The sequence below is a fragment of the Lissotriton vulgaris genome, chromosome 7 (genome assembly GCF_964263255.1).
Source record: "Lissotriton vulgaris chromosome 7, aLisVul1.2, whole genome shotgun sequence".
Taxonomy (NCBI): domain Eukaryota; kingdom Metazoa; phylum Chordata; class Amphibia; order Caudata; family Salamandridae; genus Lissotriton; species Lissotriton vulgaris.
Window position 1 is genome coordinate 1,629,660,713 of NC_141695.1, and position 27,811 is coordinate 1,629,688,523.

The 27,811-nt window shown below is 41.8% G+C and overlaps 1 long non-coding RNA gene across 1 annotated transcript; it reads left to right on the forward strand.

Annotated features, from left to right (window-relative positions):
• The first annotated feature begins 4,889 nt into the window (after positions 1 to 4,889).
• LOC147706154 (uncharacterized) lies at positions 4,890 to 12,819 on the forward strand. Its single transcript, XR_015297618.1, has 3 exons — positions 4,890 to 5,029; positions 7,500 to 7,625; positions 12,492 to 12,819. It is a non-coding gene; the product is annotated as an uncharacterized LOC147706154 (long non-coding RNA).
• Positions 12,820 to 27,811: the final 14,992 nt, after the last annotated feature.

The following is a 27,811-nucleotide window of genomic DNA, read 5'->3' on the forward strand; positions in this document are numbered from 1 at the left end:
ACAGAATTACATGGCCAGTTCTTACTTGCAAATTTAAGAGCTGGTACAATTCCGTGGGGATTACAAATAAAGAACGTACCAGTGATCTTCACGGACGACCCGGTGTATAAGAAAGGGTTCAGTTGTATTAGCACCAAGTGTAGTAGAGATCTCATGGTACATACAGTCGAGACTGCCCATAGAATATGCCAAAAAGAAATTGAGGAGATCGAGGAACAACTTCAAAACATCAAGGACAATCATACAGAGTCAGAGGCCAAATTACTTCTTGAAAAAATTGAGAAGGAGATTACAACATTCAAGGACAACACAATCAACTTCAAAACAACAAAATTTGAAAAGGACAAAAAATCGTTCAACTTGGAAGCTGTCTACCCATACTTGAAAGAAGACTTCTACACCCGTTCAGAGTCCACTAGATACCTCAATTCGTATCAGGGGAGATCTAAAAAAAGATTCGTTACATTTTCAGAAACCTCGTCTTCTGAGTCATCTGCGGAATCTGATCCAGGGGAAGGATCATCAAATAGGAACCAACAGAAGAGGCCTTTTTTAGGGCAGGGCCAACAACAACAGCGGAGCAAATTCAAACAGCCCCAATGGGAAATGTCAACGCGCAAGCGGAACTACAAGTCTTGAATGACTCTTCTATCATAAACATCTCAAACAAAATATTGACGAAAGCGGAAGAAGAACTGCTACAGCTGAGTCTCTCATTCGTACCGGATACACACATTGACTTCACCAAAGTGAAGCTTGAGATGATTGAATTCTTCCGAAAAATACGACTCAGATGGTTCTTCAAAGATTCTACGAACAATCCACAACTGGAGGTGTCTGGACTACGAAATGAATCCCCTTCTGTCCACCTAGTAACAACATGGCGAAAAATATCATCACTTTCGAGCAAAAGGTGTTATCTTCACTTAATGGGTTGGAGAAGAAGAGAAGATTTATACCAACAAATCTCTCAAAAGATCAGAGAAAAGCCATTGATTCCTTGGAGAACCAGCAAGATGCTGTCATCAGACCGGCGGACAAAGGCGGGCGGTGGTCCTCTGGTCCAAAGAGCTTTACAAAGCCGAAGGAAGGAAACATGTATACAATACCAACTGGTACCGGCTTATCACACAAGACCCTACAGCTGAGATCACCTATGAGATCTCACGGATAGCGAAAGACGCTAGAGAAAACGGAATCATCGGTCCAAAAGAAGCAGAATTCCTTGTGAAACGCTTTCCGCGCACCCCACATTTGTACTTTCTCCCAAAAGTACACAAAGATCCAAGTGTACCACCAGGCCGCCCGATAGTGTCGGGCTGTGACTCGGTGTTGGAGCCCAGTTCGAAGTTTGTGGATGTCTTCTTGAAGGAATTCACCATCAAAGTCCCTTCATTCCTCCGGGACACCATGGATTTCCTAACCAAAGTGGAGGGGGTAGAATTTGACCCAAGTACCCAGCTCCTAGTGACAATGGACGTATCGTCCCTCTACACTCAAATTCCGCAGCAAGATGGAGTGGACGTCATCGAAATGTACCTTGACTCAAGACCTCGTCCCCACAGAGTGCCGACTGAGCTGATCGTGAATCTGGCATCTCTCGCCCTCAAGAAGAACTTCTTTGTATTTGAGGATGAAATGTTCTTACAGATAAAGGGGTCGGCGATGGGGTGTCCCTTCGCCCCTGAAATGGCTATACTCTACATGGCCCAATATGAAGAGAAATATGTCTATAATAACAACCCGTACAGAGCCCACATTGGACAGTGGCTTAGGTACATAGATGATGTGTGGTGTATCTGGAATGGTACAACACAGTCCCTTGAAGATTTCCATGATTGGTTGAACAACCGCAATCCAGATATAAAATTCAGTCTGGCATATGACTGTAAAACCATGCCATTCCTAGATGTGGAGATAAAATCGACACCAGAAGACCTGAAGTCCACACTCTATCAGAAAAAAACTGATAAGAACAATGCTCTACATTATGCAAGCTTTCACCCCAAAAGTCTAAAGAATAATCTCCCCTATGGTCAATACCTCAGGGTGAGACGGAACTGTTCGAGAACAGAAGACTTCATCACCCACGGAGAAGCACTGACCAACAAATTGAAGGCACGAGGCTATCCCGCAAAACTTTTGAAACAATCCATGAAGAGGGCAAGATGGACACCTCGGGAACATCTGTTGCAAAAGCGAGAAAAACCTAAGGTGGAACGGATGGTCTGTGTTTCCACCTTTGGACCTCACACCAACCCGGTACAGAAAATCATCCGGAGCAACTGGCACCTAGTGGAAGAAATCCTGCCCGACATCGGTAAACCGCTGTTTGCACTAAAAAAAAACAGAAGTATCGGACAACAGATCTCATCTACACGAGGCACCACCAAAAGAGAAATACAAGGGACCCTTTTCAACATGGGCCCGGTCAAGGGTCATCACAAGTGTGGGACATGTTTGGTGTGCAATCTGACAACAGAAGGAACTCTCTTTACGGATGGTCAAAAACATTGGCGACATGACAATTTCACAAACTGTAAGACCAAATACGCAGTCTACGCCATCACCTGCCCATGTGGAAAAGTCTACATAGGCAAAACAACTCAAGAAGTGCGCCAACGCATTATCCAGCATAAATCCTGGATTAACAACAAGGTCCTGACAGCACCCCTGGTATCCCATTTTTTGCAAAAGGCACATTCGCCCAATGATCTAAAATGGACAATCCTAGCAAACATCAAGAACACTCCAGGAGCGGGAGGGGACCCTGATGCACGCCTTGCCCAAAAAGAGGCTTACCTCATCTTGAGATTTAATACTGCCATGTTTGGACTTAATGATCTCAATGAATTTAGTAGCCTGTAGACTACCGCGGCGATTGTCTGTCTTTGCTTACTGCTGCTCATGTGTCCGCTAAACTTTCCACTGCCCACATAGTTTACTAATGTACACGTGCCATTTACATTCTAATGATAAAGGTCCTCAATTGTGAACCCCCCTTTTGAGCCCCGTTTCTAATCCAGCCTTGGTTTTTGCGCCATGACACATGGTCGAACTACATCTCCCAAGATGCATCGGGACTTTGTCCGTGTTAAATACACTTGGACACGCCCCCTCAAGCTTCGACTTTTCATTTCACCACTGCTTGGGCGCCGGTGCAGAGCTTTCATCCATCGGTTCTGAAGTAAGTCCCGCATTGTGATTATTAGTTTCCTGCCGAGCGAGCGCTAAACTAGATCCTAAATGCCCATTCTCTGTTTTCACAGCTGTAGAACTCATGCGGCGGCTGCCGCTCGCGTTCGCGCATTTATAAATTCACACTTCTACACACGAAGGTAGGACTTTATATATTTACATATTTGTATCACGTTTCAGCATTTGGGACTATACTAAGAAAGGGTTTGTGCTTCTTGTAGGCGCTCCAAAAAATCAAAAAAACCACCGTAGGTGCTCCGGCGCCCCAACTACTCTACAGTGTTTACCACCCCAAGGTATGTGGCATAATTCACTACTCTAACCCGGTGGCTCATAGGGAATTTCACAAAAACCGATAATAACTGAGGTTTTTTATCATCTTATTCACAGGGAGTATCCTGACACTCCAAGTATAAGGTACTCACACGTTTGCTCACGTTGTTTGAGTTTGAGTTAGTTGTTAGTTGGCTCGTCATTGATACCATTTTTTAACTTAATTCACAGTGACAACGACCCCCCAATCCTTGTCCTGAGGAGAACCCGTAAATCGTTGATTGGGTTCGAAACGCGTCGGCGTCCAGCTCCACCAAGATACCAAATCGCTAGGGCGTAATAGGAATAGAATTTACACATTTCTACACTGTTGTTTAGTTTATGTGTCTTCCTATTTTTCGCACCATGTGACAAATTCACTGTGTATTTTGTGGTGGGTGAAACAAGTAGGCTAGTTTTTCATCTTGTTAGTCCACTTGTTCAACTTTCATTCAGGATTGGTGCCTCACTGACATAATTTGCTGAGGCCTTGCACAGTTGTCTATATTTATTGTTATCACAATTGTCTATATGTGTTTTATTGATTGTATGTATTGTATATGGTTTATTCAATGTATTTGTGAACCTCTGTAAATGTGGTGGTGTATCCTTTGATGCTAAAAAATTGTTCATAACTTTTCATAAAAAATAAGTGACTAAACACAAATGGTTTTTCAGCCTAGCAATTCATTATACTAGGTTTGCATTTGTTTCAAAAAAGTATACTGTCCGGCTCCTTTTTTGTTTATTCTCTAAAGAGAGCAGCATCAGGAATGGACTGAGCCTTAAAAAAACGTCCTTCCTTTTCCAAGCACTGAGCTGCATTAGGCAACCCATTACTCTGCACAGAGTACTTGCTTTTTTAATATCCACGGTTTCTTCACTACAGAAACCCTGCCGGTCAAACACCACATGCGCAGTGAGTGCGCACTGTGCTGCCTGCCACAGAGTCCAGCGCCACCCAGTGTCAGACAGCGCACACTGCATACTGTCTGAAGCACAATGACACACACCGCAGGGCAATAATTATCGGGCAATTTATTCGAGCGGCACGTTAATTTATAAAACTTTTATTAACGCACCGCTCGAATAAATTGCCTGATAATTATTGGTGGGGCAACACCCAAACGCCCTAATGGTAAAACCGCCACTGGCAAACATATATATGGGTGATGAACAAGGAAAACGATGATTTGCGTAAACGCAGTTCAATGAAGAAATCCAAATTACCTAATACATTTCACAATTTTCGAATCTGGACATCTCCTTGTCTTGCCTAACCAAAGGAGTTCCCACAGTTGTTACATTCAGATTTAACAGAATTGCATCACATGGTTGCTAAATCAGCCTGCCAAACCCTGCTCCAGCCCAATATATAGGGCTACATCCAGCTGAACCTGGGATATTGCTGACATCCATACAGAAGCCGAGATCACCATGAAGCTTCGCAGTGGCACCTTCTTCCTCCTCCCTGTGCTGCTTGTCCTCTACTTGGGGGTGACCTCCATCTCCTGTGAAGGTAGGACCAAAAAGACCCATCTCATGGGAGCACTTGGTGGTGAGCTACAGAACAGGCTGTCACTGTATTCAGGAGATGATAGAATAGACCTCACCAACTGGCTTGTGTTTCCTAATCTCCTTTCTGCTACTCAATGTTATCAACACTTTGTTGGTTTGCTGTATTAATTACTTATTGTTTAGAACTCTTTAATTGTTCTTGCCTTTTTTGGTTTTTTTTACCGGGCACCAGGATTATGTGCCAATAGAGGACCAATGTATGTGATAAACAGGGGAGTCAAGAAGCCCGCCGCAGCACTCGTAGTATGGGGTGGACCTTAAGGGCTTCTTGTTTTGGAGGGGGCCCCCCTCAACCTCCAAGACATGCATAGGCATGCCTTGCTGAAAGCGTGTAATTGCATGGAATAAGAAATAGTTTGATACTTGGGAAAGCCTCTTTGCTTTACCGTGCAGGCCCGCTGTAGTATAGGGGACCAACCATTCACGTGGCCCCCCTTGAGCCTGTTTTGCAGGGGAGAGGGCATCAATGTGTGTTACACCCCTTGGGGTGGAGCTGTCTAAATTATGCAGTAAGAAAAAGCAAATTATACAACTTAATGCAGTTCTTTCAGTTGCCTTGTTATTTCTCTATATTGACATTTTAGCACACATTAATGCTGTCTGTTCAGCTCTTTCACAGTTGGTGGTTTGTGTGTTGAACGCAAGAAATCCAAAAATATGCAGAAAGCACCCAGGAATTGCATAATTCCAGCAGCCCTGATTATGCTACAACATATTAATTTTGTTTCAAATGATTGCAGAATTGTCTCCCCTACTGTCATTTGCAGAATCTTTTATTAGTGTCTATCTTTAAATCTGATTCTTATTTCATGTCAGCACATGAGATATACTCAGTAATACGGCCATTTTAACCTGCATAAATGCACATATTTAACAATCAATTCATTCATTACTCTTGTTCATTAAATGGCAGAGAGAAATTTTAAAATATTGAGCTCAACTCTTTATAGCATCCATGGCCCATAATTATCACAGTGGTGTGTTTAAGTTTGCTAATGTCACAGAATGCAGCTCACATAGAAAGAACAAAATACGAGGAGAAATTAATAATTCCTCCTTGTATCACCATCCTAAGACCAGGTTTTACCTGGCCTTAGTTTTTGGCACTGTTCCATCGCAGTAAATAAGTGGCAGCGCCAAAAGCCAATGGGTATTGCTGCCGAACGCCCACCGCAACACCCACTGCACGGCCCTTTCAAGTGAAGTGAAGAGTGAAAAGGGGCCTTATTTACAAGGAGGCATTAAGGTACATTAGGTGGACTAATGCCACTTCGTAAATAGGGAGAAGGGGATATCGCCACCAGAACGTCACTAAAATTGACGTTTTGGTGGCGATATCCCCTTGTAAATATGGCCCACGGGGTCTTAAATTAGTGCTTCCGTGGCTCACTTTATGTCCCCAGCCATAAGTAAGCCTTTTCAGGTAGGGACATTTACTTTGTGCTTGAAAAGTCTTGAAATGTCCTTTTCCTGAAGCATCTTTAAATCATTGTGCGGCGAGAGATCCCTTCGGGGATGATTCGCTGCGCTATATAAGTTCACAAGTAAAGTATTATATTTCCCTTTTATCTAACTATATTTTGGCCATATTGCAGTAGTCTGAAAAATGGGTTTAATGTATCTTTAATGATGACCTAATGTATTTTGCTGCTCCCTGACTTTCTCATCTGTCTGTTTCCTTTATGAATACCAATGTGTCATGTGCTCTCTGTTTTATTAGTACTGAGACACTTATTGTAAAGAGCTCTAAAGTGTAGACACCCATTAACCCAAAAATAAAATAAAGAGCGGCGAGAACCTGTTTACAGCTTAAGACAAGTAGTCTCTGGAAGCAGGTGAATGTTCTAAAATGCATTCATCACAGCTGCTGCAGCTGCAGGGACTGGCTGACACTGCACAGGCCAGTGTTCATCTCTTGCAGATGCAAGGATGTGTTAGGGATATTAGAACTGGCCACAGAGAACAGCTGATAGTGATACATTTGTTTATTGATTTGATATTAGCCTTTACCTAATTAGTTTCTTTGTTTATAACAGGCTTCTTTTATTTAGAAATGCATTTACTATGCTTACACTTCAAGTTTAGCCTCTGATTGTTTGTTTATCTTGCCTCAATTGTATCACTTTTATTATATTATGTACCTCTTATTCTTTGTCACTTCTTTATAAAATAAAATGCTTTGAAATCAAAAAATAGAACTGGCCACAGAGCACAAAAGATACCCATTACTGCAATGTATTTCTGATGATGTCATCTGGGTCAGTAGCCACGGACATTTTGTTTTTATGCACCCCGAATATCGACGCCCGACTATCGATGAGTCAAAATATTGACACAAATTGTCAAAATAAAATATCGACAGGTATCCATTTCAGGCTGCATTGTGACACAATTATTCTGTTTTATGGCAGGAAAGTGCCCACCTGATGCGCCTCCAGGAACAGTAACCACCTGCATTGTGAAATGTGATAACTGCAAAGACAACGAAATGTGCTGCCCATACGGATGCTCTCGAATTTGTCGACCGGTTGTTAAAGGTATGTGTCTCATTACATTACATCTCACTCTGTTTGCTGCAGCAACACTCATTTATGGGTTAAACCTGTGACCAATGAAAACTCTAGAAAAATGTCCCAGTTAATGACTGAATCCACCTTCTGGTGGTTAACATGCATTGTGAGGTGCCTTCATCAGCCAGGCTCAGGAGGCCCAGAGTTCAGATCTAGAGAATCAGGATGTGGACTAGAGCTGAGGCACAGGGTTCAGGATGTGTCCCATTAATGAGGCTCAGAGAGTAGGTACAACACTAGAGATCAATCTTCTTGACTTTTAGGTTTAGGTTTAAGTTCTCAAAAGACTGATGGTGGTGGAATGCAAGAGATCAGGATTAGGGAACACACCTCAGAATAGTGGTCATTTCAACACCAGAAGCACTCAAAAGAATGTGAGCCAGCCAGCTTTGGGGCACTAGCACTGGGACTTTCCCTGATCTTCAGGCCTTTCTTTTCAGAACTTTGGGCCACATTTATCAAACATTCATGCAGCGCAGCACAGCGCAGCACAGCACAGCACAGCAAACCACCTTGCTGCGCTTCATGAAAGGCACCAATATGCTGTATTGAACATTATATAGTGCATTCCTGTCCTTTCCTTGCACTGGCGCCCTTTTTGCTGCCCAGTGCCAATGCGGGCACTCTTGTGCCGTGGTGCACGTGTTCCTGCTTTGTAAGTAGGATTGGTTTTGTGCAGGAAGAGACACCGTCCTGCACAAAAGTAATCCTCTTAGGCATTTTCCTCTTTTCGAATGCAGCACACATAGAAAGAGGAGAAAAAGAGGAGAAATGAGGATATTTTTACTCATTACACCTCAGCTGGATAGGCGTAGCATTTTGACGCATTCCCAGGTCTCGCAGTAATTAACACAGCGACTTGTGCTGCATTGCACCACTTAGCACACATTACCAAAGATCACATCTTTTTCACAAATGGATAAGAGTTCATTGCAAACATATAGCAAGACATCTGCAGGCATCTATGCACACAACCCAACTGAATTCGTGTAGTATATCAGAATTGTATTGCCAGAAGAATGGTCTGGCATAAATACTGAGCCATAAGTATTGTTTGAAAACTAAGGCCTAGATGTATCATCGTTCCTATTTGCGATTTCTTAATAGCGATTTTTAGCGAATCGCTATTTAGAAATCGCAAAATGGGATGGATGTTTAAAATCTCTATTTTTTTGCGATTTCTTAATATTCTTTATTTGCGAATTCGCAAGTTGCGAATTTGCAAATAAAGAATAATTTCCCATTCATTCCTATGGGCCAGGAGGCCCACAGGAATTATAGTGAAATACATCTCATTTTGCGATTTGCAATTTGCTAATCGCAAAATGAGAATGATTTCAAGGGTGCAGGGGTGTCTCAAGGACACCCTGCTGTACCCCTGAAATCAGCATTTGTGTGCATATGGCGCACATACATGCCCTGTGGGCATGTATGTGTGTCATATGCCACCTTTAAAAATGCAACATTTGGTATTATTTTAAGATTTCGCAAATTACCACCAACTTCAAGTTGTTCGTAATTTGCGATTTCTAAAAACAAAATCCCAAAATTTAAAAGTTTCATACATAGCATTTAAGGAATCGCAAAATTGGGATTCCTTAAATGCTATAGCAAAATAAGGAATCGCAAATTTGTGCGATTCTTTATTTTGCGATTTTTAATGCATCTCAAAACATGCAAAAAGACCGTTTTCGATTCGCAAAGGCTGAAATTCGGCGAATTTCGGCCTTTGCGAATCGCAAAAGGCTTGATACATCTAGGCCATATTGTCTAGGCAAGTGAAGATTTCTTACTGTTCACGCTTATAGGGCATAATTTTTGCAAACTTTATTTACAACACAGACTTTACAGACACCGATACACACAAACCTCAAAACATATTCTATCTGTGTACATAAACTTACAGGCAGTCTATACCCTAGGAAACAGATTAATAGACATACTGAGAAACCACATACAGGCACACACATATTTTGGCGTATTCATGTAATCATGGAACACAGACAGGTTTATGCATATGGCTAGAGTTAAGTACAGATGGACAAAGGGACAAGTGGACTGATGAATTCATCATCATGAACATTTAGGAGTCATTTAAAATAATCCAGGCTTCCAGTTAGTGTTGTTTTCAGGATTTGTGGGACTCTGAGCAAGGCATATTTGGGGGCCCCTGTTCGAAAAAACTTTTAATTTGAGTACCCATTGTCTTCTAACAAAAGCCTGAATAACGCCAAACTTTCAGAAAGGATCCCTCAAGAACAGTTGAATAATGCCCTGCCCATATAAGGATGAAAATGCTTTCGCTTTGCAGGGCCAATAAGTTGCAGAAAATCGAAAGTATGTATTTAAAGAAATGACGTATGCCTTGTTTCTGTCCTAAATTCTTTAACAAGACTTTCACACAAGGAGAAAGAGTTAGAGGTAGGACAAGAGGAAAAGCTTGCATAAAGAAATAGATAAAGGTGAGACTGAGGGGCCCCTTGAAAGGTGAGGGCCCTGGGCAGTTGCCCACTCTGCTGATGCCTCAAATGTCTCTGCTGCCAAGCAGCAGAGGCCTCAACTCTGCCAGACATGCAGAGGCAAGGCTCACATAGTTAACGATCTCAGGTGGGGTCTTTTTGTCTATAAAGCTCAAACCTACACAGCAAGATCACTTTCACTGTAATTGTATGGCTGGCGATCTCATGTTTGTTTTGGTTTATAAATACAAATCCCCAGAGTGGGTGTTGTTTCTAAAATACAATATAGGAATGGCCCTGGTGCTTTGGGAGTGTGTATACTCTATGGTGGGGTCATTTGTCATTTTTATTTCTCTTTTTCTCTTTCAAAAGCTTTTATTCGGGTTGTCATAACAATCTATGTAAGCACAAACAAAAAACAAAACAGCAAGTTACATAATTATTAACCACAGCAACATATTATGGCTGACAAAAAATAAAAAATAAAAAATTAATTGTACACAGGGTAGCCAATACATTTCACTTACGTATGATACATATACACAAGCCGAATCTCCCCCCCTCCCCCCCCCCCCCCCAGAAACTGCTTAGGTTACGTGTGCAATCAATGCTTCATTTTTATTTCTGTTTTCAACCATCATAATCCATAACTTTCACAGCAGTCGTGACCAGGAAAAATCTGCGCTGGAACGCCCAGCCTATGAGCCATATTGCAAGCAGCATCTTTGGGGATATCACTCCATCCGATTCTATGTGTCCCAGTGTTCCCTTGCCCAGGAATAATGGGTATGGGAACACTGGGCCCTAATTACCAGGCAGAAATGGAAATGAGCGTTTGAGCACATGAAGAGGGCACCAGCACAGCCCAGCCCCTTGCCAGCCCCTCCCACTGCATAGGGGGGCATGAAATCATCCCTCATCCAGGTACCAGCCTGTCAAGATTCTGGACACTGTCTTGACCCCAAGGCCTGCATTGGCACCCTCACTTCCATTTACCTCCTGCTCAGAAGAAACACATATATCTAACATATTCATCGTATCATTAATGTAAAGAAATGCCATCTTCGCATAAATCATTTGGTTCAGGCAGTGCTTTGCCTAGTGGTAACAAAGTCCCTTTATTCTGTTATGTTTTGCAAATTCCATTACATGATTTTTGGCACGGGCCCTGTGCTTCTGTTGTAATATCCAAACACTGACAGTGGCATTGAATGGAAATATGTGAGCTTATTATTACTTTAAATAAATTTTTTTTAATGGAACACCGAAAGGCAAAGAACAGCAAAACACAAACAACTCAAATTATTAACATCATAACAGCAGTTTATCACTCTCATACAAGTACATTGTTCACAAGTATTTCTTGTCATGTGTGACAACATCAGTTAGTTCTAACTTTTTATTCAATAGAGCATTGAATTGAGAGAAGAATAGTTTTGTACTTTTACACCTAAGGGCTTAAAAATCCCAACATGCAAAATGCTAATTGTCAATCAACCCAAGACAGTCTGAAAATATCTATACTGTAAACCACACAATGCCACCTGCTGCAGCGCCATTGCTCCCTTGTTGCGCCATCCTGTGTTCCCCTCGTGGACATTACACTGTGCTCTTGTATACAATGTTGTATTGCTGTTGCTGTGTGTGCATCGATACCTGTACATTTGCTGATCCATGTACCTGCCTGTATGTCTATTGGAATTCATGAAAATTGATGCATATATGTATGTTGGTTTGTTTGCTTCTGTTCATGCTGAATGTATTCATGGCACCAGTATGTAATGTGCCTTTACTTGTATGCAATACTCAAAAGTCAACCCTATTGGCTTTGTCAATACGATTTTTTTTTGTGTGTGCACTTGCAGTGCTTGGGGCTTTACCACCCTTTAACCTCCTCCACCCACACAGAATACCACGTGGAGCAGACACTGCTCATCCCTACTGTCTCTTCCTTGTCCTGACCCTCCAAGTCCCAACCCTGTTTTCTGTCCTGATGGGCACTTTAGCTGACCGTTTCTGCTGCAGCAAGAAGGTGGAACATGTTAGCGCATTTTTCTACAGACTGGGGAAAACCGAACTGTTAGGAAATCTGCATTCCCGGTCAGTGTAGTTATTCCGCATTCTGGGGGCATAACTTGGAATAGCTGGAATTTGGTGCAAGTATGGCAACCAGAACCAACGGTTCCCACCCCCAGTATCCCATAACCAAATTCTCGTCACCTGATAATGGTGAGCATAAGTTCATAGCATCCCACAAACCCTTCGCTTGCTTGGGTGACTGAGTATACTGGAACGCTGATCTTTTAGAAATCATTATTTTTGCTTTGTATTTACTGGTTTTGACTCTTACTAACAGGTGCCTTTTACTTTGCAGGTTAAGCATAAATTACTTATATGCTGTGACGACCGCCATGTCCAAGTCCTCCTTCCTGGTTGTACATGGTCTCCAGTTGATTCTTCTTCCGCGTTCAACTTCATTGATTGACTCATCAACCGGTAACTGCTGAAATTTCTGAGGAAAACGTCCTTAACTGAGTCTCTTCTTTCCTACTTCAGAAGGAATTGGTACTGGTGTCGCGTACACTAAGAGAGTAGGCTCATGGATGAGGCTGCCTCAAAGAGCCGCAACTGAGGCGCCATATTGTTTGACATCATCTTCTATTGCTTATGTTCCAACTAGTAATAAAGGAATTTGCATCATGTATTTGCTTCTTTGTCTTTCATAATATCTTAGATTTCATCTGCAGAAAGCCAGGAAAATACCTATTGTAATGGAGGACTTTGGAGGGGGGAAAGGCTAGACCCACAAGCAATAGGATCAATGGATGTTACAGTCAATTTAAAAAAATCAAAATACTCTTGGCCACATCAAGCCTGTGAAAAGACTGGAAGGGGGTAAAAGGTACTTCATTTTGCTCGTCATCCTGAGGCGATTTACTGCTGATCTGTGAACTTACTGTAGTTTACAGAGTAGCTTGACAGGGAGAGAGAGCTAATGGTTCTCTTAAGACACAAGCCAGTGCACAGGAAAGCAGTGATCATACACACCTGGTATATAAGGAACTGAACAGTTGTGATGTAGGCCTGCTAACCGAGTTGAAAAAGGAAGGAATCGCCCACCAGGATGTTCAAGTTACTGACCGATGACTCGAGAGAAAGGGCCCCAGAGCTCAATGTAGGAAAGGTTGAAACAATTGTCACATAATTTGACTTCAGTTTCTGATTGTTATTGCTTTATACACTAACCCTTCACAAAGGGCGTGAATTGAAACCAGTAGGCAGGAATAATAGAGAAAGATGGTGAATAGCAAGTCCCCATATCTTTATCAGTCTGTACCTACCAGAGGCTCAGCCAATTGGGAGGCAAAAACCTGAGTTCCCTTGGTTACTACCCCCGAACTCCACTGCCTGAGACTAGCAATGGCTCAACCAATAAAGGGGCTAGATCCTGACACAGCGCTCAAGCGCCGAGCCAAGGACATGTTTTCTTTCTGGACTGAGCATAGCAGACTTTCAGTCAAGGGGAGAGGAGATGTGGACCTGGGCTGGAGGGATGGGTAGCTGCTCCTCCTGCCCTTGCAGCTTCTCCTATCCCTATCAATAACCACCCCACACATATAATTCCACTACCCACATTGCAGCCTTCTCCCATGCAGGTCCTGAAGGCTTGTGATGGGTCTCAAAACCATACAGTGGAGTTGGTATCAAGATCACAGGGATGTTATGTAATGAGACACAGAGTAGGTAAGTGAGACATGTGTGTGTGTGTGTTTATGCAAAGAAAGATGCAGCTTAGCCCCTCCCACGCTGGTGATGGAACCGCTCCATCATGCCCCTCGGGTAGGCTGTGCTGGTGACGGAACGGTTCTGTCACGACCCGCTCGCCGCGCCTGCGCGGCGCTGATTTCGCACCTGCGCGGCACGTTCTATTGAGCGGGCGGGGCCATGACGGAACCGCTCCGTCACAAGCACAGCTCACCCGAGGGGCGTGACGGAGCGGTTCCGTCACCAGCGTCGGAGTGTCGCGCGCCCCGCCCCTTAGCGCTGCAGCGAAAGGGTTAATAATACCAGCCTTGAGGCTTGAACTGTCCATAAGCTATGGAAAATTCATACAAAATGTCTCCCATTCTTCAGAAGTCCATTTGTTAAGTACTTTGACCTCCAGTTTTGCCCTCTAGTGGTGCTGCTGTCTACTAGGAGGATACTGGAAAATGTGATGTACAAATATAAATCCTTAGATATTTAAATTCAAAGTATGCTACAAGGGACTTGTTTAGGAAGACAATAAATCTTAGTTGTGAGTCGTACACATGTAACACACTCAAGTGTATCCACAGGATATCACACTTTGTAATTGGCTTGAGTAAATCAAAGGAAGGAAAAGAGAGCACACGGAGAAAGTAAATTATATTCTGAAAAGTTTTTGTATTTAGTGATGAAACAACAAAATTACATCTGGGGAGACGAATACAGAGAAATGAATTCAAGCAACAGTCATGAACAGAGGTATAGATAACAATAACTCTACAGTTCACAACTAAAACATCAACTCCTGGTGAATATAACAGACAACCAAAAATAATTAATAGAGAATGGTCGTATGTTGGTGACAACGCAACGTTTCTGGAAATGATGGAGGTGTCGACGTTTCGGTCTAATATGCAGTCGTCATGAAGACCATCATCAGGACAGAATATTTCATTGCTGAAAAAACTCCCTGAAATTTTCAAAAAGGTATATTTTCAGATTTCGGTGAACGGCAAGAGATGTGGGGCAAAGTATCCACTGGTTTCAAATCTTTTATCTGGTATATAGAGGCCCCTTCAGATGAACGATTTTCGGACAGCAATTAGCTGAACATACAGCGTAACTTTGAAATTTTCAAACTGACAAGTTGCGAAATCACGAGAGTAGCGTCTTCCGTCGGCATGCCATATTGTCAAATATTTGGAAGCTACAGAGGCCAATGTGTTTTGTTTTGTAGCAGGACGATCATTTGGCAACCTAGGAAGTGGGTCCTGAGGGAGGAGGGCACACATCACAGCTGTTTACAAAACTCAGCACTTCCCTCTACTGTTCAGTAGTTATTGGGCATTGTCACACTAAGTAATAGACATCTGTAACCGTTAAATACATATGGTGTATAAAGGTAAACTGTGTGTATCACAGTCTGGCATTTTTCAAGATTCACTGTACTGAGACGAGACACCTCTTCTGTTGGACCTGGCCCTCTCTGCAGGGTCACCCCCAAACTATTTGCCTTCAACCCTCCTGCTTACTGAAACTGTTTCTCTGTGCTATTTGCCTGAGCTAACTAGTGCTAAAGTGGTTGTGCTCTCTCTTTTAAACATGGTAATATTGGCATACAGACAATTGGCACATTTAATTTAAGCAGTCAGAGATAGTGTCGCAAATACCCACTCCACCACCTTTGACTACATTTCTGCCACACAGCATGCAATGTTGACTCTAGTGTGCTGAGCATGCATGTCAGAGTTAAAGGAATAATCCCTAACAACAGGATGCATAGCCCACCACACATTCATTACATTTGCTTTAATGACCCACTATTGCAACTGGTGTGTATTTACAACTGATTGGGCTCAGTGGATTAGATCTGTTGAGATTTAAATCAGAAACACAATTAAAGTCTCCACTCCTGAGGGTTCTGGAGAATGACTGGTGTAAATCGCTATAAGGGTGAAGGGATCTCTATCCAAACCTCCCTCAAGAACCACATATATGCCTACTGGATCAATCACGGAATGTTTTAACACTAACGGCAACAGGGGTGGGGCAATCATTATCAGAGCTCCCCCTTGCAAACCCTGAATATGTGGTAGCATAGATTCAGCTGCACCATCTCTTACGGAGCTTGCGCAATTTCTACATCCACAAAAAACTCCTTCAATCTAGCAAAGTGAATGTACCAACATTTCAGATATGTATATATCTTATATCTCTTTGGGCCATATTATCAAGGTGAAGTATCGCTGCTTTTTCGGCGAATTGTGCCGAGAAAGCGGCGATACTTCTAGCGCCCTATCAACAAGGGCATGCTAACCCCTGCCTCAGCCTCATACCGCCCCACTTTGCATGTCAGCGAGAAACATCACTAATGACATGCAAAGTGGGCCGTTCCACGTCCAACCACATGTAAAATGTGGTTGGAGGTGGTAACACCCTATTATCAAGGCAGGCGTTGGGAGAAGGAGACCTGCAATAAACTTGTTTATCGCAGGTCTCCCAACGCCTGCTCTGATCAGGTGTTAGGCATTGATAACATGGGGGTGTGGATCATAAAGCTGAATCCACCCCCCCATATTATCAAGGCACACATTAGAGTGTGACAACAATGCTTGTTTTCACGCGCCAATGTTCACTATTGCCGACTATCGCCGGATTTATTATCGCCTACGTGTTGCACGTTGATAATTACGCGCTATCACAGCTATAAAATCTGGCAATAGCCGGCGATAGGGAAATGTGCGATGTGCGTTTTTTAATGCACATCTTGATAATATGCCCCTTTGTGCGGATGACAGTATACAATATTTATCCATGCTTGTTGCAATAATAAGTTCCTTCAAAACAACAAAGGCCACTTGCCTTCTTTATAAGGTCCCATTGTCATAACTCGCCTCCTTCTCCACTAAAGCAACAAGAATATATACTAATATTGAAAAGCCTATATTAATATAAACAAACCACAACCCCCAAAGCCCACACCTAGACTAATGTTGTCGATCTTAGACGGCCAAACATACCGCACCACAGACCTCTGCGGATAACCAATTTCACCCGGCAAGGGGGGTCTAGTGAGGAACAACGGGTTATGTGTCCTAATGTAAATGCTCTACCTGCTCTACCTGCGTGCCCTTTACTGACAGTATCCCCCCCCACCCCACTCCAGAAGGAAGTTCATACAGAAAGTGCACTATGACACAGACAAAAAAATGCACGATGAAACTGTAAATAAAAAAAAGAATATGGACATGCTGCTTCATTATATAATGAACTCATCTGTCAATGGGGTAGTACAGGAACACTTCTGATGTCCTCGACAATCTTTTCCTTTGCAGCATACTCAGGAGTGTCCTGTGTCTGTAGATCTGAGCCATCAGTGAGTAATTCACCAGAGCCTGATATTTCCAGTTCCGCCAAAACCAGTTTCCTTTCTCTCACTGCCTGTTCTTTCATGGTCTTCTGCACAGCTTTTTTGGAGGCGCGGGTTCTCTCCGTAACCAAGGTCCAGATCCCTGTAAATGCCCAGCACCTGGTTTCCAGCCAGGTTCTCGCTTCACGTGTTGTTCAGAGAAACAGAGTGCTGTCCACTTTGAGCACCTTTGGTGGAATTGAGAACATTCCCCAGCAGTTGGTGGAGGTATTTCTCCTTTAGTTTCCAGCCAAGTCTATTCTTCACATAGCTGTCAAACTTTGAGCACTTTTGATGTCACCTAGAACATTAAAGCAAATCATATGTTTAATGTACAAAGTGTTTGGCCCTTTGTTTCACCACAAGGAATGGTTCTCTTTGTCTTTGTACTTAATTTGTGTAATCGGGGAAGATCAATAAAAACATTTTTCACTAGCCATTGGATCTTGAGATCTGCAGTATACTATCTCTGTTTTGATAGGTAAATAGTTGTGCCATCACGTTTGATTTTGTTTAAGTTTACTCATGTGGACGTAAAAATGTTAAGGGATTTACTTGGTTTCAAATATTGCTTCTGTGCTGCTCGCCGACTATATGATGAACTTGAACTGTAATCTATCTTCATGCTGCATATTGTCGGTAGGTTCTTTTAATTGTACTTTATGTCCATTTACTGGGAGTATGGTTTGTGGTCTGGGGCATTATACGCATCAGGATGTGTCCCATTTTAGGCACATGGGGCCTCATTTATGAGAAATGACGCATCGCTGCGTGAAAGCAGCGATGCGTCACTTCTCAGTGCGCACTCCATATTTAATGTATGACGCATCATGTCGCAAGGAGTTACAGATACGTGAGTATTTCGGACGTATCTTTAAGCGCAAAAGTGACGCATTGCTGGAGTGTTTCACAAAAGTTACGCAACTCCAGCAATGTGTCCTTTCACATGGGGCAAGCCTCATGTGAAAGGGCCTGCGTCAGTCTTACGCCTGCTGTGAGGCAGGCGCAAGATTTTGACGCAACGGTGTCCTAGAAGTGGCGCAGTGAAATCTCATAGATTTCACTGCGTCACTTCTACGACCCTTCCTTGCGCCAATACGCCCCCCTTGCATACATTATACCTGGCGCAGGTATAATGTGACGCATCTACCTAGATGCGTCACTTTGTAAATATGACGCAACAAGGCGCATTTTTTACGCCACTGGTGCGTAACAAAATGTGACGCACCGGCGGCGTAAAAGTGACGCACAGCCTCATAAATGAGGCCCACGATGTATGGAGACACGATTAATAATGTTGTCGAAATGTGATCTTCTCTTTGCAGGGGAAGGTGGTCGGGATACACCAAATCCATGTTCTTCCTTTATAGGGGGGGGGGCACATATAGTACTATTGATTTCATTTTCGCTTCTAAAACATGTAGTTCCCTAATATCAGGGTTTTCAATTATTTCCCATTGAGTAAGTGGTCATAACCCGCTGGTAGTTTTATTTAAGTTTCATTCTCTAGGTACAGAACCTAGCAAGGAGTTTTCTGCTAACAGCAGGTTTCGTATTAAGTGGGCCTCACTTGATCTGCCATCTTTCCTGAAGTTTATGGTGTCCCATAACTTAAATTTAGTGGAAAAATGTTTAGAAGCTAATGTTCCTGCATCCAAGATAATTGAGAGTTTTGCTTGTCTTTCTCATTCGATGCCAGCAGCCTTAACCGCAAAAAAACTCACCCTCTCCTCATCATACATGGTTTAGCTCAGCATGTTTTAAGGCACATCAGGCATTGAAGTCTGCCCAGAAGGCCATGCGTAGAAATCAGACCCTCAAGTCTGCTAGTACATTGCATAAAGCCACACAACTTTGCTAGAGTGACTGATCTAAGCGAGTCAGCATGGGTGGACCTTCAGATCACAGAAGAACTAAAGGATTCAAAACAATTTTGGCAGTTGGCAAACCATCCTTTGTTTTCAGTAGGACCCACATCTCATATTGATTCCGTAATATAAACTGACGCATGGGTTTTCCATGTTTTCTGCCGTCTTAAATTCTAAGACCGATTTAGCTTGGGAAGAAGATACAGGTGCCATGTCATTAGATGACTATGAAAGTGTAATTGATTTTAGTCTTCCAATTGAGGTTAAAGATTTTGCATTGCCAATTAGAGAGAGTAGAAATGGGAAAACCCACAATCTGAATGGCTCCTCTGTGGAACTGTTCAAGGAAAACATAGAGTTCTGGGCCCCACTTCTTACAAATGTCTTTCGTGCTACAATAACTTGTCCCCTTCTTCCTTTTTGGGACGAGGCAGTTATTGCACTGTACTTTAAGAAAAGTGACTAATCAAATTCGGTCTGTTATCATCCAATATCTTTATGGGGCTCAACTGTTAAGATGTTGGGGTGGGTACTTTTGGCGCAATGCGAAGCTTGGGCAGAGACAAACAACATTATTTCTGACCTTCAGTATGGGTTTAGACAGTGCACTAGGATGACTGAACAGTGCATAAACCTCTCTCTTCTAACAGGAAAATATGTCCATGTTAAAAACTCTGCTTTGCACTTAGCTTTCATGGACCTATTAAGTGCATTTGATATAGTAAATAGGTCCACGTTATGGAACATACTGGAAGATTTAGGGATGCAAAAACCATTAGTTTTACTTTCACTTAGACTTCACTGGGATACCGCTGTGAAGATGTGTTATTGCCCAACTGGAGATCTTACTTATCCTATAAAATGTCAACTGTCTTTTTTCGCCTTTTCTGTTTTTAATGTATATAAATGGCCTAGAGAGTCCTCTCCTGCAGAAAAGATAAACTTCCAGCGGGTGGGGAATTACTATATCCCACTTCTTCTCTATGCTGATGACATGGTACTCTTAGCTTGGACTGCAAATGGCCTTCAACAGCTGCTGGATGGAATCATTGAATTTATGAGTGCTCTTAATTTGCAGGTCAATTATTCCAAGTCTTATATTTTACCTTGTGGTCCCAAAAGGACAAAATCAAGAAAGTTTTACGTAAAAGGATTGCTATTACGAAAGGTTGACAATTTTAACTATTTTGGCATGTCCTTTCATTTAAACTTAAATGGGCACTTCTGCTGACACACAGAGCCCTACAGATCCCTAGGACTATTGAAGTCTTTTTTAAATTTTGACTGTACTCCTGGACACAAACCTATAAAGGAAATCATGACGTTGCTTGAATTAAAAAGTATCTCTATGGTGTTCTATGGGGCAGGAGTGTGGGGGTATAGTAGTACTGATAGTGGTCAGAAAATACAAAATAGCTTCCTAAATGGATTACTTTCAGTTCCTGCAGGTACAGACAACTTTTTTTGCCACTCAGAGGTCGGATTGGCCTATCTTGAAGATCATCTCGGACATGCCCCTCTTTTGTAATGGGTCAAGATATGACAGATATTACCTTCTGAAAAGAATTATCTTAGATTGTATAGCCTTAAAAAAGGGGGGGGGGATAAGATCCCCTGGTTATCCTCTATCAGGAATACCTGCTAATACTTGGAACTTGAAGAAATATATAATAACCCAGAGCTGATAGTTTCAGCTACGAAAGCTCAGATTAAATCACGTTCTAAGGATACCTTCATTAGAGAGATATTTTTTACTAGATCCTGCGGTCAAGCTTGAGTTTTATTTATTGTTTGTAGAAAACAGCCAATTTAGATTTTACCTTACCAAGTTTTGTTTGAACATATTACATTTTTTTTATTTGTGTTTCCGCAACAAGGTATATGGTCTGACACCTCCTCCCTGTCCTTGTGACCATTGCTCAGTTAAATCCACTATTAATTAAACACTGTTTTGTTCATTGTATATGTCTGTTAGTATTTGTTTTCTTTTTCCAATTTTGAGTCCTAAGAAATTTTTGGCACACAGGTTGGGTTTCCAATATTTGCAGCAGTTGTATATTCAAAAATGTAGTACGGTTATTGATTTCATTAGACGCGCACTGAATATTAGGAGGCGGTATTCTTCTTAACTGCTTTAAGATATTTAGTTTATTACAATGTCTGATATAGTACATATTGTTCAAAGCTGGTAGTTTTTTTAATGAATTGTCTCTTTTAAGATTTTTCAAGTATTTTGTTAATTTGGAGATGAGATCATTTTTTTAATTGTGATTTTCTGATTTATTGTGATTTTATGCCAAATAAAGGTTACTAGAATAGAGTGCCATACAAAGTAAACAAAGTGGGGTGTCTGCTCATTGTTTCAAAAGTAGAAGGATACACCTTCTACTCCTGAAGCAAAGGTTGAATGTCTTGGTGTGGTAATGGACCAGTAGATCGCTTCATCAGCCCAGGTGAAATCAGTGACTTTAGATTGCTTCCTAACAATTTGAATTTTGAAGAGGATCTCCCCTTCCTTCTTAGAGTGAAGCGTGCCATGGTGATTGCCACCAGTGAATTTTTTAAGCTTGATTACTGTACAAACTGCCTTCTAGCGCTCCTGCAAAGGATCCAGAGTTTTGCTTTCAAGTTGGTCAGAAAAATGTGTAAAATGAGCATCTAGTAGAAGCAAGTAGGAGGAGGTTGTATGGATAGAACAAAGGCTCCATTTCAAGTGACTTTGTATTGCTCATTTTGTGTTTTAATGGTTCTGAGATATCTAAACTCCTCTTGCGGTTAGATTAGTGTGTCCCTTCCCGACCTTGTATTTTGGAACCCAAGCCATCTTTGTTGGGCCTCTGATAAAGAAAGAGAATGTCAGGGGCTCTTATTCAATGACAGGAAATGTTTTGAGTATTAGTATGCACTTTTAAACAAACTAAGTATTATATTCATAAATGGGGCAGCCCTAGCACCTGTTGCTGTGGTGGCAGCCCTTTAAATTAGATTGTTACTGCTAGAATAGGATAAATATACTTCGTATGATATGGTTTCTATAAAATCATGTTGCTGTCTTCGTCCTTTGCTGGACATCACTGCATGAGGTGGCCAACTATAGTGCCTGCTAAACCACATTAGCATATCTAACATAAGGTGGGCATCCCTGATTACTGGTGGCCATATCCTGCACATGGTGGTCGCTTAAAGTGGACATCCTGGATAGATGGTGACCATCTGTGAAATACGGTGGATTCCTGACACCCTGGCATCTGTTGGCCACCATTGAGATCTGGTGGTGACCACTGCCATCGGGTCACCATTATGACTTTTAGTGGTGTTCCCTGGTGTAATAGAGGCACCCCAGCATCCCGTACCCAGCCTTGGCAACTGCTGTCGACCACTGACATCTGGCAAACTCCCTAGTATCTATTGTCCCCACAACATCTATCCTTGACCCTGAGTTTGAAAGGCTTCTGATGGGGACCTCTGGCACCTGGTGACCACTGCTGCCACCGCTGACACCTTGTGAGCAGCCCCAGTAGATGGTAACCCCGCAATATGGCTTTGCTACTGGCATTCAGTACTCATTTCTGGGATGTGGTACTCATTTGGCATCTATTGGCTACCAATAGCACTGCATGGTCTCCACTGCCATCTAATAATAATCTTTGACATTTATGGAGAATATTGGCATGTGAAGATAACATAGAGGCATTTGAAGGGAATATTTCTTGTTAACTAAACCACATATGACCATAGATGACAATGACAATCTGATATATTTAGGGATGAAACAAGTGTTTATAAAATGACAAACATTTAATTAAGGAGAAATCAGTTTGTTTTTAATAAATGCAATCTGATATTTGAAGAAAGGTTTTGCTCACATGTTAAAAAACGTAAAACCTATAATGAGAAGGCAAAGTGTCTTTTCAAAAAATTACAAGATGATGCTTGATGAAGTATGGGATTGTTTCCTAAAATTGACACATTTAGTGGGAAAGTGAGTGTATTTTGGCAAAATACGTTTATAGTTGGGACAAATTGAATGCATTTCCAAAATATATTTAAATACTTCCTTAAGTCAAAAATAATTATGGCTGGAAGGCACTTATTAATTGACCCTGGAGGAACCCTGGTTCTAATCCCAGAAACCCAAATCCCAAAACCAAGTACTTACCTTTAAACCTAACTTAATTTCCTCCCATAGGACTACATTGACTGCTTTACTGTGAAAAAAGTGTGAAGTTGGAAATTGTATGAGAACTTAAGAAACTGCGTGTTTAAAAAAACGGACTTGCTTACCTTTTACTTAAGAAATGTCCCAGTTGGCCGCCATAAGTGTGGCAGGGTATGCTCAGACGTGAGTCCCTTGCTCACTTTGCCACTGGATTCAAGCAAGCCGGGCTGAAAACGGCTGGAATGCCAGAAACTGGTCCTCGGAAGCTTGTTTCCGGTCCAGGGAAGACATGGCTTGGCAGTTCCGGCTGGACTGTTCCATGAGGCACAGGGTCGGACTGATTTGCATAAAGCCATGTCTGAACTGGGGTGGAGGAGTGGGCTAAAGAACGGTGATGGATTAAACCCAGATCTTTTGACTGGGAGAGAGTATTTGATTGATTCAGATGCTCCGTCCATCACCACCCCCTTTTGTACCGCTTTTGGCTGCCATAAGTGTGGCAGGGTATGCTCAGACGTGAGTCCCTTGCTCACTTTGCCACTGGATTCAAGCAAGCCGAGCTGAAGACGGCTGGAATGCCAGAAACTGGTCCTCAGAAGCTTGTTTCCGGTCCAGGGAAGACATGGCTTGGCAGTTCGGGCTGGACTGTTGCCATGAGGCACAGGGTCAGACTGATTTGCATAAAGCCATGTCTGAACTCGGGTGGCAGAGTGGGCTAAAGAACGGTGATGGATTAAACCCAGATCTTTTGACTGGGAGAGAGTGTTTGATTGATTCAGATGCTCCGTCCATCACCACCCCTTTTGTACCCCAGTTGATATCTAGGCATATCACACTGAGTAGAAAAAGTAATATGAAAAGTAATCACAATGTAATTGCAAAGTAACTGAATAGTAATTTCCACTGTTTCTGAATATTTGACCTACCTGTATCTACATTCAACCTCATTCAAATGTAATATCATAAAAGTACTATTTTTACTTGCCTGCACCAAGTCTGCTTGGTTCTGAAAATAAAATACAGCAACAAATATCTTTACCCAAAACAGTTGGTTAGAGTTCAGTCTTTGAGTTTGTGAAATCATTTCTTGACTGGGTGTGTACAATAAATGCTTAACACTGCCTTCTGATAAAGTCTTACTGCTTGCCCACACTACCACAAAAAAGAGAGTAAGGTATTATCTACTTTTTCACAAAACGGCACCCATCTAGAAAAGCCTCTTGGCAGGACGCAGGAGATAATACTGGCACGTTGCGCACAATAGGCTGCCCCCAAGATGAGAAGAGGTGCATACTGGCTGGTAATGTTTACAGAGCAACTGCTGCATGAATTATTGCTCTGAATAATTCAAAGCAGTGTGTCCTTCCTGAGTCTGTCCAAGACACGTTTTTCAGACGGTATGAGGGTAATGGCATCATGAGTGCCATTGCAGAGGTTCTGACTTTTTTTTGTAATTTCAGGTGAATCAAGATCTCTATAAAGGCTCGAAGATAGCAACAGCATTTCAGCACAAGCCGCTCATGTGCCTGGAGGAAGAAGTGGCTGTGCCAGCATGTAGCATGGGCTGAGACAGCACCCACTCCTATTATTTCTCATCAGGATAGGTAATAACATTATCAGTGCTCCCATGTATCCGTCGTCATAGCACGCCTCTTTTCTGCAGTGGGGTTTGGAAGAACATTATGATAAAGCACGTCACCAAGGGGTAACCATGGTGGGTGTGAGTTATTTAAAGAAATTCTTCTTCCTCCTACTAATACTTTGGGAGACTAAGAAGAAAGAGCACAATTCCAGTTGGTCTGAGTGACTCTCATTGGTTAGTAGTATACAAAATACCTGTCATCTGCTGTGATCAAGGAAGGCAGGAGATTTATGTTTTTTACCACTGAATAGTGCTGTCTTTTTACTCATAGCATTGTAATCCTCATTAACAATATGAACAGATAGTACATGTTCTTAGGATTGGTTCTGTATCTGTCACCCTGATGTGAGAACCAAAAAAGCTTGCACATTCCCCAACGTAATATTTGTAAATAAGTATATTTATGCTTCTTGTCCAAAGTACTGTCACACAGGTATCTATGCCTTCTGACTGTGACTACAGATTTGAGAATAATGTGAAAAAGGAGATAAAAAGAAATTACTGTCTCATGGAGTATCAATTGTCTGTCAGGCTCTCGGGCCTTCATACTATATGTGATTTGTGCCTTCTTTTCACCTTTGTAGAAACTAACATTCTGACACTCTTTCCTCTGTACATAAGTAAATGGCCTGTACCAGTGACTGAATGTAAGCCAATCCTTGGTTCAACAATTCCCAAGTCCACCAACGAGCACCATTGCCCTGATGGTCAGTAGTGCTTCTCAGTTGGCTCCACCCAAATGTGGCTCATACCAGAAGTGTTGTACAGACCCTGGAAATGAAAAATAGATTTTCAAATTAAGTTAGATTAGATTGCCAGTGTGAGAAAATGTGAGAATGTTAATGGTAAAAAGTTTGATCACATGGGATATCAAGAACCTCAATGACCAAACATGGTAATGCTCCACAAAATAGAAATGATCAAGCCATGGCCTTAACAAATGAAACATTACGAGAGGCTCCGCATAGAGGACCGTGGGTCCTGATTCATGAAAGTAACTTACTCTTTTGAGTAATTCACACTTTAGAGTAAATTTACTATTTTATGGTATTCACAAAATCTGAGTGTAATTCACTACAAAAGAGCACTTTACATGTCTCCTCCCACTGTGCAAAGCAATTGGCTTACTCTTGTGTGAGTAAGTGACATCCCCACATAAACCCTCCGTCTCTAAACACCATTTATTACTCCCATAAGTTTGCAGTAAATCTGCCTCTTTTTCTACCCACTCCCTCCAGTCCCTCTCACATTTACTACTAGCATGTCATTGTCCTTTACTTTATTTAGACAATCAAGTCCATTAAAGTGCAATCACAATATATGAAAAAACAAATTATTATCAATACAAACAACAGAAAAACACTTTAAAAGACTGAATGCAGTTTCCAGTACAACACAGATATGTGTAATAACAGTGGTTTGGTGATCATGAGTTATTTTAAAAGAAAAAGCTTTGGAGGTCCACAGTAGGGGCCCAGAATTTCTAAAACTTAGGGGCATATTTACAACAAAGTGGTGCAGTGCGACGTTAACCTCCTTGGCTTATTTCCACACTCTGTCACTTCTGAAACACAGGCTGCACCATATTTACAACAATATGGTGCAGCCCTGCATGTCCTCCTGCTCTGTTGCTAAATTTAGCAGCCAGCCTAGCTCCAACGCAGGTGATCCAGCTGTAATTTCGCAGTAATTTCTCAACGCAAAACATCATTTACCTCTTGTTTACCGCTTAAAGGTGATGGAACTTTGCAACCATTTATCACCATCAGAAAACTTTGCATAAACATGACATTCAAATGCAATTCAATATTTAAGGCAATAATGAGAGTTGTGAGTATTTTTAAAGGGTTTTATTTTCTAGTCAAAAGTTAAAGTTCACTGACTCTTTATTCATTATTCAAATATTAATCAGGTTACAGAATTGAAAAAATAGGAAAACATAGACTTAATACAGAACATATTATAGATTGCATACTAGGCACTCCATAAAGGAAGATAACCCTATTTTTATGTCAGTCAGGAACTCTTAAAGAGTTTAAGAAAATATAATTCTAGAATGAGGCTAACCAATAATTAATAATTGGTAAAAATCTCCCATAAAGAGAAATAAAATGCATAGGACAAAATAAGGCATTGGTCTCCCTCTGGCTCTGGGCTGTGAATCACTGCCCTCTCTGTGCCTAGGTCGCATATGGGTACGTGAGCAGCAATCAGTTGTTTTTAGCAAACAACTGATGACGACGCCTCCTGCCAGCTCACACAGCTTTTTTCAAAAATTGGTGACGGCAAGAAATTTGACAAGCAGCCTCCACGCGTTTTCATTTAAATTAAAGCCAAAGATCCGCGTTGGACACCACTTCCATATGCCATTGCTGCTCACGTACCCATATGCGACCTCTGCCATATGCTACGGCATTTTCCGTGCCCCCAAGAAACCATTTGAGGATTCAAGGGAGTTTTCCTGCATAAAAAACACCGTCCTGATGATGGTCTAACAGACGACTGCTACCTAGACCGAAACGTCGACACTCCATCATCTCCCGTTGGGTTGTCCTATCACCAATTCACAATCCATCTTTATTAACTAATTTTGGTTGTGTCTTTAATTATCTGGAGTTGATGTATTGAGTTATGAATTGTAGTTATAATTTGATTGACCTCTGTTCATGACTTTTTTGCTTTATTTGATTTGTACTTGTCTCCCTACTTTGGTTATAATATAAAGAGAACCTTTTTGAACACTTAATAAGATTCTTGCTCTATATGTTTTGTCCGCCTTCCATCAATTTATTTGTCATAGTTAAAACAAGACGGTTATCCAGTGGATGCATGAGAGTTCGTTACATGTGTACAACTCATAAATGAATTG